The sequence below is a fragment of the Neodiprion fabricii genome, chromosome 3, assembly GCF_021155785.1.
Source record: "Neodiprion fabricii isolate iyNeoFabr1 chromosome 3, iyNeoFabr1.1, whole genome shotgun sequence".
Lineage (NCBI taxonomy): Eukaryota > Metazoa > Arthropoda > Insecta > Hymenoptera > Diprionidae > Neodiprion > Neodiprion fabricii.
In genome coordinates this window covers 19,878,327-19,891,393 of record NC_060241.1, presented here as the reverse complement: position 1 = coordinate 19,891,393, position 13,067 = coordinate 19,878,327, and the positions used below count along the sequence as shown (strand labels likewise).

The 13,067-nt window shown below is 44.9% G+C and overlaps 1 protein-coding gene across 6 annotated transcripts in view; it reads right to left on the bottom strand.

The window, feature by feature from the left end:
• Positions 1–13,067, bottom strand: part of LOC124177497 (zinc finger homeobox protein 4) — a 207,884-nt gene that overhangs the window by 77,751 nt on the left and 117,066 nt on the right. Inside the window, exon 1 of one of the 6 annotated variants that reach the window (XM_046559910.1) lies at positions 10,298–10,383. The exons of the other annotated variants lie outside the window; for them this stretch is intronic. The gene's annotated coding sequence lies outside the window, so the exon portion shown is untranslated. Of the gene's footprint in view, positions 1–10,297; positions 10,384–13,067 lie in introns of those variants that run through there. 6 annotated transcript variants of the gene reach the window in all.

Sequence of the window (13,067 nt, the reverse complement as noted above, 5' to 3'; positions counted from 1 at the left end):
CAATTCGAGCTTTCACTTGCGCCCAAAAGGAAGTACCGATCCGACGACAACAATGCAACGCAGCGTTGTAACGAAAAGTATCGAAAGTGCGACGCGAGCCTGTAAAATACGCAGGTGTTTGACGTTACGCGGAAGTTCGGAAATAAAGGGAGATGTTCCGGCGCGCATTGGCGCAACGAGTGATTACATCCACTCTCGAATGGGTTGAGAAAAACGAAAAGTAACGAAACGAAGGGTATAATAAGGCCCTCCTCTTTCCGCGTGGTCCCATTGTCCGCGGCATACAGCCTGACCGGAAGCCGATCTTCTTCGCCTTCGATGTTCCACCTCGCACGCGGCCAAATTCCATTCCATTACTCGAACTCGTCGTTAAAAATTTCGGCGCACGCAATCCCGAAATGCGGGAAATAAGGGCCGCGATGATCTCTGCACTCGTGTCAGGCTATGTGAAAGACCGGCGCTCCGCAGTTGGTCCAGCGGTACGGGGCGCTTGTTTGCCGCCTCGTAACTCTTCGTGCGCAACGTGGCACGGCTATTATTGTTATTGCTGCCGTTGTTATTATCATTGTTGCCGTTACACCTCTCGACGGCTTTCTACTTAATATACACGGCTATCCACGGCTATCCACACCTTGACCGCCGCCCGTTCCCTTCGTTACAACCACGCCGGCTTTGAGCCTTCGACTCTACCAACCTACTATAATACCTACAATGCACGCCCCCCGGGGCAACTTGCGCACACGCGCTAACGCACGGTCTGCGGCAGACTTCCCGCCACCGCGGGTCAAACTAATTAGTCCTTCAACTGCGTTAGAACTCCGCGAAGGGGGTTTTATACCCGGGTGATTTGAATTTGACGGATCGATCGATAAGGTTCTGCGGGTTCCCAAATAACGTCGAGACACCGAGACTATCTCGTTGACAAGTATTCGAAATCGGATGACGTTCTTAATTTTCGACGGGCAATGACGGCGGTAATTTGTTAGATAGCGCACACAATTATCGCATCAATTACACTGATCGTCAGTAAAGACAGAGAGATAGTTTAAATTCTGATATCTTTAATCAAATATCGATACCTTAAAGATCGGTATACATAAATCCACTTTACGATCATATACTCGAGGTTCGAAGATTGTTGATCAACGGTGTGAATTTGATAGATTGCGGTATTGATCCTTGGATCATTTGTTAGTATACATTGTAGGCATGTTACGAACGGACCGTGCGCGGATGGTCAAGAATAAAGAATACCGATACATAGAAGAAGATGAAGAAGAAGAAGGAGAAAGAAAACGATGCGCGGGGGGATAAATATGAGAGGCATGCGTGTGCGAGATGAGCCTTTCTCACGGTGCATTGGGATGAAATTATAAGGGAATGAGTTAAACTTGGTCCGAAGAGCCAAGAGGAGGGGAAGGAGCGAGGGAGGGGGGGAATGCTCGCCGCGAGGAGCGGCTCTGAGGTGCGGCGGCTCGGAGGGCAAAGGGGGGGCGGGGGGAAGGGGGGGGAGGCAGAAATCATACTTAATTGATATCACAAAGAGGGCCAGGCGAGTTCCTCTCGTAGAGCCTCTGGCAGGCCGCTGCAGCGCCATGCTTCAAGTCCACCGAACCTATAACGTCGTAATCACTCGCTCTCTCGGGTTAAACGCCTCGCCTTGAGGATATGCCTACCTGCCAGGCTGCCTTCGTACCTTTTGTCGAGGCAGCAGCACACGTTACGTTAATTACTTAGCGACTTTGCGCGGAGAGTACCGCGTGCGTGTACGTAAGGATGATAAGGGGGGCGACGACGACGGGGGCGGGAGGGAGGGAGGGAAGCGGATACCCGCAAAAGAGATACTCGCAGTCGGCTTTCCACCTACGTCGAAATACCCGCGTCCCCGCCGCGGTGTGACCGCGAGTCACGGAGTACTTCGTCATTGGTCCCGGGATGGCAATTTACCGGTAATGACGAGGACATGCTAGACCGGCTGTAAGTATTTAGTACCCCGCCCTGCGGCAATACGGTGAACGCGATACTAGTTATAAAGTTGATAGCTGCGGTCCGCGTATGTCTGCATGCGCGTGCAGGTTGTTCCGTAGTCAACTGCGCTTTGGGATTTCTCTTCGCGAAGCAGTTACGGGGGAGGAGTATAAGCAAATGAGCAAAGGTTAGCCGGACTTTGTCGGTTTAAAATTGTAGTAATATCAAAGTACGACCGCCCGACCATCGTTCGGTTCTACATTTACTGTCATTTGAGTAATAAATTGAATGCCTACTGCACTACATATATCTCGATGATACTTTACTTATCATTTGCTGTAAAATCTACTGTATAATAAATACAGAAGCGATAGATGACAGTAACCGTAACTGATCAAGTGTTTCGAATCATTAGCTAAATGCGTTTATGTTCCATAAAACTTCCTCATTACCCGCACCGTCTGTTATACCGAGTACAATATAAACCCACAGAGTTTTTTTTCTCCGCAGTGTGTACAAATCTCGCCAGGTATATACTTTTCAGTTAAATCAATACAAAATAATTGTGACTAAACATTTCTTCAAGCTCACTCACCGGCATACATAACACTTGCCCGTGAGGTTCTGAACTGTATAAAAGAAGAGCGTAGGCAGGTTGTAAGGTACATAAAAAACGGGTTTGCTCCGAGTCTGACTAGGATACACATTCGGCGTTTCCCTCCCTTCCCCTGAACTTTCTTCTCTTTCTTACTACTCGAGGTTAGTCGCGTCACTTCTCTTCGTCAACACTGTAGTGGGCACGGTATAATGAATAAAAATCGTAGAGGTGATTTGTCGCGCGCTTAATCATTCCCGTGAATCAGAGATCGGGTAATTTGGAGCGCTCATGCCGTTCGGTATATAATGACCGCTGTTTGTACCATATATTTTTTTCATACCAATTCACTTCCACCGCCTTTAACGATTTACACATGTACCACGTTCGTCGCGGCGCGTTAACCGACCGTTAATTAATAATAATTACTTTGGTCCATCGGAGAGGAGCCCTCGCGTTCGAAGATCGTTACGCTGCGGCCAGTAACGCGCCGATAGGTCGTTCACATTCGTAGGATACCGAGTCTCCGCAATTAATCTCCCAAAAAAAAAAACACTAACGAACGTCTAATTTTTCATCTTGCTAAAATTTTTCGAAAAATCATTCACGATTCGGTGATAACAGATTTGGTCCCGAGGCACAAACCTTACGTTTGGGATTAAAGAAAAAAGAAACAGGCACTCCGGGCTTCATTTGTGTCCATTACGTCGTTGTTCCCCTTTCTCACGTCCCTTTTTCGGCCTGTTTTTTTCCCCTTCTTCTATACTTTTTTTTCCAACCAAGCGGCTAGCTAAACCATTCGAGATAGTTCTAGCTTCACGGGGGTTAGCAGCGAGTGGGTTGGAGGGTACCTAATGACAAAATCAATGCGACATAATTAGAAATGGCGGCTAACCGCCTCCACCCCAACGTCCGTCCAACGATGGCCACGAGTGGCGCATACGGCGTGGGCGAAGTCACGGGGTGGCCGAGCCGAGAATTATTGTAAAAACATTTCTTAATCGGATCGATACCCGGGGTCGCGTTCACCTGAGGAAACAACTCGATGTGGACAGCAGGTAAGTGCCGAGGGCGCTTCGCCGAGTGCAAGTTCTGCACCGCGAGTGCAGTTAGACAGGCTCATTAGCTCGATACTTGGCAAACAGTCCTTGTTTTACGGCAGCCAACGTTCCGAAGACTAGGCAAGGTACGTGTCTCGTCACATACCGACCCTAGTTTCAACGCGCGTGAAACCCACTCCGCCCACCCTTAATAGCTTGGCAATTAATCACAAGTGAGAAACAAGACAGGGTTAAACCAATTTTCGACAGAATAAGTCAGTTACCAAAGTAGAGGGGGGGGGGGGGGGGGGGCTTAATTTCTGTACTAATGGTGATGTCATTCAGAACCCGCGTCAATGGTCAAGCTCGAAGTGTTAGGAAGACGCTTGATCCTTTTACTTGACCGACGTTTTCTTCTTAAAATTAGCTTGTTATAGGAGTCACGAAAATTCTTATGAACATGAGTACGGCGACGTTACATTGCAAGTGGTCTTTCGCTTACACCGAGTGAGTTAACCGTTCTAATTACGTCGACCAATCATCGGTCGAAATACAGTCACCCTGACCAAACGATTCCGTCGGTACGTGATCAGCGCTAATCAATGTCCGGTATGCGTCCAAGTTAGCATGAATCTGATAACGAGTTAATCGATGCAATAAGAAGAAGAGGAAGAAAAAAAAAGTCCGACGGAACGTTGATACTTTAACACTGTTTAAGAGAGCCTGTTTTACGATCAGCATCGTCGAGACGCAACTGGTTATCAATCTTGCGGTGAAAAAAGAAGACGCGTACGTTGCGTAGAAGGATAACGTGAAAGATGCATTAGTCACGAGGCGATTGGGATTGAAACGGAATCGGTCTATGAACTCGACTGGTATAACGTATGCGGGCGCATTGTCCGGTGCATGGGATCATATTGCCGCTAATAACCGCCGGCCGACGTGCGGTAATTGCACTCGGCATGGGTTTTCGCACAAGTGTCTCCGCGTCCCCCCTGCATCCAGCATCAGGCGTTTCGTTTCTTATCCTTCTTGCCCTCGCAATCACCATACGAATCGGCAATCACCATTCGATTAGCATTAAATACTCGGGGCGAGTGTCGTAGCGGGCCGCATTGCAGGCAAGGTGGTGTTGGTGGTGGTGGTGCAGGTTCTTTCTTCGGTTCGCCGTTTTTGTAGAAATGAGAAACTATCCAGCGCTGCAGCGCGACGAGGATCAGGAGACAACAATGATAATTGCGAACCGGCGTAGAGGAATCCTGAATAAAGAAAAGGCTCGATCTTGGGCCTCAATGGGCTCTTCGGGCTTTCCTGGAAGCAGGTGACCTGGGCGCAGGTCGCGTTTCGGCCGACGTTGATGCTTCGACTGCTTTTCCTCGTCCAGGTGCACGTTTCGTGCCTGTCCCTTTCCTCCCCTTCATCACCCCCATAAAACCCTTAGCTGGTCACATTGTTGTCGCCTCTGCTAACTACCCACCCAGTCGGCGGCCCCTCTTCGAAAACCAGCCCCACCCCGGGCTCGAACACCGTTTTTCATAAGCGTTATGCGCTTCTCTTTGCCGAGAGGAAAAAAAAAGGCTATTTTTCAACTTTTCGATGGACAATAAGGAGGCAAACGACGACGACGGCGGAAAGCGTCGGTTAGTAACCTGCACCAATACCGCTGCAAGAGGATTCCCGGAAAGAGAGCTGCATAATTCTCATTGTCCTCTCGCGTGGGATCCTCGCTCTCCTCTACCGGCAGCGGGAGATCTCGGGAGGATCAGGAATTCCTCTATTCTTCACCTTGGGTGCAGCATCCATCCCAAGGGTGCCCAGCAGTCTGGTCTTTGTGCCGGTCCGGGACTTCTTCGCGTATATACATGTATATATAAATATAATTTATTTTTTTTTCCAACCAAATTTTTAATTTCTTTCAATGCACCTCGTGACCGATGGATCAGACCCGAGTGTTTCGCACCCCCCAAAGCGTCGTTCACCAACGATTTTAGCGTCGATTTAGCGCCCTTTCGGAACGGCAAGGGAGACCCGGCAAATAGAGACGGTCGAAACGATACTAAACGGCGGGCTGATTCGCCCTCGGATAAAGTCAAACAAGACCTTGGCCACCCTGCTGCCTACCGGCCTCTAGGCGAGAAGGGACTTCTGTTACAGGAAATGCCAACGTTTTATTTATCCCCGAGTATGCCCGTGCAGCCCTCACGATGCATCCAGCTACCCCCAAATCCGGGAATCGGAGTTGGATTGTTTTTTCCTTGTTTCCGGTATCTCGTTATACCTGTAAACCTAATTTCTCTACGTTCTTCGTGAAAATAGTTTGTCAGATCGAGTGGAGGGTGAAAATGTAGATAAATCGGAAGATGGATGGGTCGGAATATCGACGTTTCAAAGGCGCGAGATATGCATTTCGTAGAATTTCGAAACGTAGAAAGTCGGAATGGCAAAGAAAAATTCAATCCTTTCCGCCAGTTCCCAATAAATTATCACGATCTCCGGTCTGATTCGAGTAAAATGGAGAATGATTTCCGATGTGTCGAGTTACGTAACGGGTACGAAATAATTTGAAAATATTTACATTCGCCGTTTGGGTCAGCTCAAGAACAACTACTCGAAAACTAGGCAGATGACCAGGATACCTGTAGAACCTTAGACAATTCACAAACAAATTTATGACAAGTATTGCAGTTAAATTTTCGGAAGAGTATATAATATGAGAAAGCGTTGCATTGCCATTACATCCCATCCCAGTCAATTTGCATCCATCCGAACCGAACAGTAATTTGCCTTGGACAGTGCCGCATATAGAAGAATCCCGTACTCATATTTCACCCAACATGTGCGTACCTCGTCTTCGTAATTAGCAAAAGCTGTTTGCCTGCAACTTGTAAGAGTTAAGAACACTACCACCACCCTGTACATCGCAGCAATTTTTCTTTGTCCTTGGTTTAAGCGGCTCGGTAGTAAACTTGGGCCTTTGGTAAGAGGCCCGTTATGCGCCCTTCGATTGGTTGCAATGTCGGCACGCTGCATCTTTTGTCGCAGAAGGTAGAAGGTATACGTCGTGCCGATCTTCGCCTTCCCTGGATCACCAAAACCCGTAACGAAAATGGGCGATAAAAACGTGGCCGAGGGGCCCGCTTCGCCATCGCTTGATTGATGTTCAGTGATTTTTATCTACTTCTATCGATTTCTTACTCATCGTGTGAATTTCCTTAATTTCTAATGTATCAAATGATTTTCATTGCATTTTCGGTGATTTCCGCATTGGATAAAAACACCGAAATTGTTAAAAAATCAATGGAAATCACTTAGTAAACTGGAAATAAAGTGAATAATTTTAACTCACTTAGATTGATTTTTAGTGATTTCTTGCACATTGTGTGATTTTTGATTGTTTTCCATTAATTTCCAATGATTACCGAGCGTTCTAGGGGATTTTCAGTGTTTTGCAGATTGGTCAGAATCAAAGGAAACAGCAAGAAATCACTGTGAAGCATCTAGAACGGTGAGAAATAATTGAAAATCGATGAAGATGACTTGGTAAACTGAAAACCAACGGCATACCATGACAAGACGGAGACTATTCGTAAGAGAGTGTTAATGAACTGAAACTACGTGGCGTTAATTACCGCAACAACATTTCGCGTCCATTAGCAACGCTTGCCGCGCGATTTCTTCCACGCTATCGTGTGATTTGCAAGTGATCGGCTATGATTTCGTACGATTTCGGTTAAAATCGAATGTGGCGCGTAGCTTGATTGGGGAAAAAAAAGGTCTTACAGATCGCCCCCAGCAAAGGAGCCTGTGGACGGGCGTCGCCGCCTCTTCGTTGCGGGTTACAGGCGTAACGTGCGTAGTTATACCGTGTAGGTATCCTACATAATACAGGTATACATATGTAGGCGCTGCGGTTCAGTGCAGCTCACTAATGTCAGAGTATTATTCAATTAATCATTCAACATCTGAGTCACTTCGATCGTTTACCGCGGTATAGAGAGAATCGCGTTATTGATAGTTGCCCACGAAGAAGCGGCCCTCCGTGTCACGCTGGCTCCGTACTTTCGTCGTACTTCCTTTTCCCTTTTTTCCTCATTTCCATCCCTTTTTTTCGCTTTTTATCCCTTGCCCCCCACCCCCCACCCCCTCCCCGCCGTCCATCGCTCTCCGGGTAATTACACCTCGTCCGCTATGAAATTACCCTTCTTCTCTTATCCTCTCCTCGTCTTTCATTTAACGCACGTGTATCATTTTCCTTTTCCTTATGTATCGTGTATATTCCCACGTCAAACGATACGTGTCTCGTTTTTCCCCCTTTTCTCTGTTTCCATTTTTTTTTTTTTTTATTCTTCCTCCCTATTTGTTCCAGGCATGTGCGTATGCACAGCTGTTTTTGCTTCTTCTATCTATACACATTGTGAATCTAATGCACGGCGAGTGTGTGCCACGTATGTATCACTTTAATAAGTGAAAGCCATTATTTGTGTGTGCGTTACACGATCGTGATCGTTTCGTTTGATCCACGTCAGGTAGGTGCCGGTAAAAGACCCGGCTGCATCGGCTATACCGAGCAATTAGTCTTCAGCGAGAAACGATTTTACGGGTGCCTAAATAATATATCGTACACGCGGTATACGCAGTCATACAAGGTGTAGGTATGACTTGATGTATTAAAAGAAGAAAAAAGGAAAAGGGAAATTATGTATAAAATCGCCTACGTTGCGAGTCGGTTTATGAAAACGTATTTTTTTACTAGTATCACTGTACAGTCACGTTGGCATAATTCCGTTGATTCGTTTCACTTGTGCAAATCTAATTAACTCGGTTAGTTAATTACTGCTTTGTATAAAATAACGATCACGTATACGGTAATTAACGTGATTATGGATACGCGTATATAGTCGAGTAATCAGACAAGCGTTTTAGTCAGAGTGTATTTTTCTCCTTTTATTTCAAGTAAAACGAGCCGCGAAAATCAAACTTTCCTTCAAAGGTAATTAAATCTGCCAGTCAATCCTCAAGCAATTGTGAAATTTAGTTTCTATCTTTACGAAGAATCAAAGGAACATTTTATCAGGTTAATTTATAAACTTCAAGCGTTTTTAGAGAGAAGAGCAAAAATAAATAGTAATAAGAATAATAACGGTTAGACATCTAGCGGACCAGAATCAATCGCACGATCATCACCTAGAATTTGTCGTCGAAAAATCAAGTTCGTCATAAACTGTCTCATACATAGGTATATGCATATAACATATCTGTCCAAGATCGCGTAACGAACAGGGAATTGACGCGGAATGTATCGTTACGCGTATACCTGAATTTGTTTCTCTCTGTGTAAAATGCTACAGAAGGTGTACTTCGGGGTGTTGTCACGATCTCCCCTGTCAACGCCGCAAGTTCAGCTTATACACGTTATCGGTAGATACGGTTGTCCGAAAAGAGATGAAAAGGAAAAGAAATCGAAGAAAACAGAATGGAATAGAAAAAATAAAAATTGATCTAGCAAATTCAAGGTCGAAGGAGGAAATGTGCACAAAATCAAATCCACAAACTAGCAGTAAGATTGCCTCTGTGTGCGTGCGTGTGTATAGCTTCGGCAAAAACTGAACCCGATTTAGTCTAGCCGCTCCTATATATAGACCCGGTGGAAGGACGATCGAATGGTTCGGTTTATACGTCCGTGCCGTGTGTGCCGCGTGTTATACCTACCTGCACGCCTGCCATACGCAAGTTTCGACACCGTGAAGCGGCGAGGGAACGACGGTAGGAGTCGTAAAAAAAAGAAAAAGAAAAAGGAAAAAAAAAAAGAGGAAAGATTTACCTGACCTACACACAGGCACACAGGAGAGAAAGAGACAAAGAGAGAGAGAGAAAGAACACAGGGATGCTGCGGAGGCATTGATCTATCCCAACGATTCTGTGCAGCGGCCACACACGCGTGGATCCTCTGCATGCGGTGCGTGACACTAGTTACAAATTTATACATAAATTTCAACACGTTATTTCGCGGAAATATTTCCACATTCGCGATTCGATAAGTACGGCCTGAATATCCGCCCGAATTTATACAATTTGTGATACATTTTACGAAATTACGCCTACGTCACGGCAACAGAGAGTACGTTAAACCGATCGACATTTGTTTCGTTGTTCACGATTGGCCGACTCCTGCAAAAATACATATGTATATATATGTATGTATATTAGGGTGGTCCTTGTTTAGGGTGTTGACGAATTTTTGCCGCCCCATCACTGAAATCAATTTCAAATCATTTAAAGAGTCGCCAAATGTTTTCAGATTCTTAAAGCAAGTCTGAGATTTCCTGCATTGTGATCGAAGTTTCTTATGGAAATGACATGGGAAAAACTTTTTTTCGCACTATATATTTTATCGTGAAAATTATAATGTTCTAAAAAATCTGTAACCGCGATGTTTTAGTCGGCATTAGTGATGCTGTATGAAAAAAAAAATACACATCATCGTACGAGGTAATCTAGACGAACTGCACTTCCTCTAAATACAAAAAAAAAAGTCAGGTTTCTAGCTTGTGCATTTCGTCTAGATTGCCTGGTACGATCATGTGTATTTTTTTCCGGATAGTAGCACTAATTCTCACCAAAACCTCGCGGTTACTGATTATTTGGAACATTATTACTCTTGCAATGAAATATATACTGAGAAAAAAAGTTTTACCCATGTTAATTTTCACAAGAAACCTCGATCACAATGCGGACCATCTTAGAGTTGATGTAAAATCTGAAAAAATTAGGCGATTGTTTTCGAATTATTTGAAGTTGATTTGGGGGATGGTCTGGCAAAAATTCGTCAACACCCTGAATAAGGACCACCCTAATGTATGTATATATATACGGTATTGCAGGTATGCACGTTTCGATCGTCCGTTGGATATTTTCACGATACGACCGAGGTAAAGAGAGATAATAAGCAGAGATTTGAGAGGAAATAAAGGAAGAGGCGCGAAGAGGCGGTCGGCCGAAGGATGGGATATGACGGAGGTGGTAACGGGCGATAAATAACACCGAAAAACACTGGGACTCGGTTAATACAGCCGCTTCTCGCTCCCGTCACACACACGCGGTGTGTGTACACAACGTGTCCGAGAGAGTCCGGTCTGGTAACGTAGGTTATATACGCCGTGGGCGCCCATTCACGGTTTCGAGTTTTTAATTCATTCGGTGTATTGAACCTATGCAACAACGACATCACGCCTAAGATATGCGAGGGAGTGGCTCTCCTCTCGCATCTGGGCCTTGGACCCGACCCGACCCGACGCGTACGCTATGGTTATCACGATCGCGAACATCGCCGAGAGTCGGAGGATCGTCTTAGGAATTGCACGGGATTCGTATCTGGATCGTCGATCGGATTGACTGGCATTTAATAAGGTCTATTAAAAAATACAAAATACTAGATTTACAGAAAAAAAAAGTTGAGGTATCGTTAATGGGCACACGCTAAAAGTTGAGAGCAAGAATGGTTGTTTTGTCAGTGCGACCGATATTCGTAAATTCAGATGACGGGTCGTCGCGATGTATGTAACCTCAAAAATGATGGTCACCCTGATAAAACAACTTCTGTCGCTCGCGAATTTTAGCGAATGCGCATTCAAGAATTTATTCGTTAGCAATTCACTCGGGATAAAGTCACTGCGACGACGGATCGTCATTCTCAAATTCTGTGAGATTGAATATTGATGAAAGACGATACCGTTACGATAAGCAAAAGCGTTTTAGTTTATTTGTAAAAAATAAAAAAAAAAAACGCATTATGAGTTAAACAAATCACCGTAGAGTGAAATAAAACGAATTTATGAGATTTTCAAGAAATTTAGAACGCTTTGATACAAAGCATACCTAGATATCTAACAAGCATTATTGGTAACACGGATATTTTCTATTTCCGTATTGTCAGAGAAAATATCACAGCTTACAAACATATTAATTTGATAAATATTTTTTGTGGGTAATAAATGCTGATCGGATAAATTAAGTACCAACCAGCTTCCTCGATACAAAGTTCTTGCAATCGCGCAATGAAGCATTTGTCCGTATACTTCTGACCTAGAGACAGCGAAACGTGTTCAGCAATTTTTTTTCCGCATATAATTTTGTCATTGTTTGTCGCCTTGACATCAGAGACGTATATGTTGATATGACTGATGCGTCTGGGTTTGTCGCTTCCAAAAAAATAACACTTTTTACTAGAGGACGACACAAGCCCAGCATCAGAATTCCTGAATTAAACTGAAAACAATACGTTACTCGTATCATAATGTCGACGTGTATAATAACTTTTTTCAGAAAAACACAATCGCTTTTTGTATAAAAATCGCTCAAGCCGAGTACTGTATAATTTATATACTGTATTGCGCGTCGCTGGGAGAAGATTTTAAGAGAAGGCCACGAGCATCGGTGCCGAAATAAATCGAAAAAATGGGGGGAACGGAAAAAAAACTCACTGTGCATATAACAGATCAACTTTTTCAACCGGGATCGGTAAAACCCAGAAAAACCTACACGGTTTTCTGTTTTTTTTTCCGGGTGAGTAAATTAACGCCAAGCTTGGGTGGTCTGATGACTGAACACTTATAAAACTGCGGACTGAAACAATGTACAGTGACAATGACGCCGCGCAACGATGACGGGTAAAAATGATCCAGATTAGAGTACCAATTTCTATAATTATTTACGCGTCAATACGATCGGGATCTTTTTGTTTCTGTTACAAATAGAAAAATTCCACCAGGTGACGCGACGCGTTTGAGTCCCCACCGAAAGAGAATCATGATAAGAAAAAAATCTGGCAACCCTCGCTTTCGAATCTGTTTCTCATCCGCTTCCTGCACCGCCTATTTCTCTCTCTGTCTCTTTCTCTCTCTCTCTCTTCGACACTAAACCTGCCCGTTGATACGCAGCGGGCATAGTACTGTTCTTTTTATGCCCCCCCTACCCGAAGGGTAGAAAAAGGGCGCGATACGATCCCCGATAAGATGTGTCCAACTGCCAGATAGTCGCACTCCGGTGCTGCGATCGTCCTTACACCTTCCGGAGAACGGTAGAAAAGGACAGAGAGTCGGCCATCCATCCTTTTCTCCCCAATCTGCGAACCACGAAACCATTCGTTCTTTTCTCTCTCCGCTAAATTAGTGGAATTCAAACGAGCCGCGCTGGAAGACGACGACGACGGTCAGAGTTTTACTACGAATTGTGAATAATTCTGGAAACGATATCTGTAGGTACATAAGGGCGTCGGCGTCGAGGAGAAGGTGAGACGAGATGAGATGAGATGAAACGAGACGCGAGAGCGAATCCCTCCCGAGGGTCCTGCAGGGCGTCGAAGAGTTTCGGAGGCGAGGTTCGTATGTAAACGTATGTGGAAGAATTTGAATTCACCACTATTAATAGACCTCGATATATGTTGCCGACATCGTCGTCGTCGTCGT